The sequence below is a fragment of the Lycium ferocissimum genome, chromosome 4, assembly GCF_029784015.1.
Source record: "Lycium ferocissimum isolate CSIRO_LF1 chromosome 4, AGI_CSIRO_Lferr_CH_V1, whole genome shotgun sequence".
In the NCBI taxonomy this organism is placed as follows: Eukaryota; Viridiplantae; Streptophyta; class Magnoliopsida; order Solanales; family Solanaceae; genus Lycium; species Lycium ferocissimum.
The window spans coordinates 25,117,809-25,120,132 of record NC_081345.1 but is presented as its reverse complement, the minus strand read 5'-3'; the positions used below and the strand labels follow the sequence as shown (position 1 = coordinate 25,120,132).

The window sequence follows — 2,324 nt, the reverse complement described above, 5'->3', positions numbered from 1 at the left end:
CTGCTGGGAATATAAATTTGTCGACTCTTACAAGAACATTTTCAATTATTCCTTTTGGTTTTTTAGTACTTTGATCCGCCAGTTGAAGAGACACACCAGTGTCTTTCATTTCACCAAGTTCTAATTTTCTAAAAATTGAAAAAGGCATTAGATTTATTGATGCACCCGAATCACATAATGCTTTTTCAAAATGAGCACCTCCTAGAGTGCAAGGAATTGTAAAACTTCCTGGATCACCAAAATTTTGTGGAAGCTTATTTTGAAGTATAGCACTACATTTTTCTATAAGCTTAACGACAGAAAGTTCTTCCAATTTTCTTTTACTTGACAAAATATCTTTAAGAAATTTAGCATAAGAAGGCATTTGTGTCAAAGCATCTGTGAAAGGTATATTAATGTAAAGCTGTTTTAAAATTTCCAGAAACTTTGAGAACTATTTGTCAAGTTTTTCTCGTTTCATCTTTTGGGGAAAGGGGAGAGGTTCAGAATGAGGATTTCTGATGAATTCATTTTCTTCCACCTTTTTCTTTTTTCTTTTTCTTTTTGTTCACTTGGAAGCTTAGGTTCATCTTTATTCTCGCTTTCATTTACCTGTTCTACCTCTCGTGGAGTTCCTTGTCGATCCGCATATGGATCATCAAGAGCTTTACCTGACCGTAGGGCAATGGCTTTGAGGTGCTCCCTTGGATTCTTCTCGGTATTGCTCGGTAGAGTACCTTGAATTTGTCCTGACATGAGGGTTGCTAATTGGCTTACCTGAATTTCCAAATTTTTGATGGCTGAATTTTGGCTTTCCATTTTTTCATCGCGAGCTTAATGTATTTGTATATCAAGTCTTCAAGGCCTGGTGATGCGTTCTTTGGGGCCGTTGTTCATACCGTTGAAAACTTTGTCTCTCTGTTTTGATTTTGAAAACCAGGTGGTGCCTGTACTTTTGCTGCTTTTGATTAAAAAATCGTTGGGAATTTTCAGCACCATTAGGATTACTCCATTGGAATCCCGGATGTTTTTGTGCCATAGGACTACCAAATGAGTAATTGTTTCTGTAACCAATAGCACTTACTTGTTCCTCATTTTGAGTTGAAGCTTGGCATTCGTGATTGGGGTGATTACCTCCACACACATCACAATTCTCAAGTTGAGATGGTAAGTGCGCATTTACCTGAATAGCCTCGACTTTTTGTGTGAGAGCTGCAATTTGTTGTGTCAATGAATTTAAAGCTTCAACTTGATTCACTCCTCGCCGCTTTCTTGATAATCATTCGTCTAAGAAGGCCATTGAATAGCATTTTTGAAATTTCATTCAGTAATTGTGTGGCTTCTGCAGTGGTTTTGCCCATTATAGATCCTCCTGATGCTGCATCAATTACATTTCTAGCAGAGGGTTTAAGACCATGATAAAAAATATATAAAATATCAGAATCTTGGATACCATGATGTGGGCATTTTCTTAACATTGAGTTTAATCTTTCCCATGCCTGGTATACAGATTCAGTATCTGTCTGCATAAAATTATTGATTTCTTGTTTCATTTTAATTGTTTTGGCAAGTGAAAAATACTTGTTAAGGAACTTTTGGGTCATTTGGTCCCATGTAGTAATAGAGCCTCTTGGTAAGCCTCGCAACCATGTCTTGGCTTCTCCTTTTAGTGAAAAGGGAAAAAGTCGCAACCTGATAGCGTCTGTTGTGACTCCATTGTACCTGCAAGTTTCAACTAATTCAAGAAAATCAATTAGGTGGGAATGTGGATCTTCACTTACATCACCCGTAAATTGGCATGAATTTTGGATGGTCTGAATCAAGCCTGTGCGGATTTCAAAGTTATTTGCCGCTATTGGTGGTCTCCTTACGCTTGACTCTCCTTCAAAGTGATCTGGCCTTGCATAATCTCTAAGTATCCTATCATGCCGTGGTGCCACCTCATCAAATTGTTCATCCACTTGATGTGGTGGAGGTGGGTTGTTTTCATTGTTCTCCATGTCTTTCAGTGAAGGAATTTGAGATTGTCCTTTTCGTAATAATTTTAAGGATTTTTCAATTTCAGGATCGTATTTAACTAGTTCCCTTGAAGAGGAACGGGTCATGCACTTCCTGAAGTTGTTTTTTTTTTTTTTTTTTTTGAAGTAAAAATTAATAAATAAAAAAAAATGGTTCTCAAATTAGTAGTAAAACAATTTATCTGTAGTAGACATTGCCAATCCCCGGCAACGGCGCCAAAAATTTGACGAGTGTACGGCGTATATATATTTTTACTCGTACTGTCAAATTATAGTATAGAAAGATGTCGAACCCACGAGAGATTGGTTTATCTATTCTACAGACGT

At 37.1% G+C, this 2,324-nt stretch overlaps 1 non-coding gene across 1 annotated transcript; it reads left to right on the top strand.

Annotated features, from left to right (window-relative positions):
- The first annotated feature begins 1,428 nt into the window (after positions 1 to 1,428).
- Positions 1,429 to 1,535, top strand: LOC132055016 (small nucleolar RNA R71). Its single transcript, XR_009414482.1, has one exon. It is a non-coding gene; the product is annotated as a small nucleolar RNA R71 (small nucleolar RNA).
- The last annotated feature ends 789 nt before the right edge of the window (positions 1,536 to 2,324 follow it).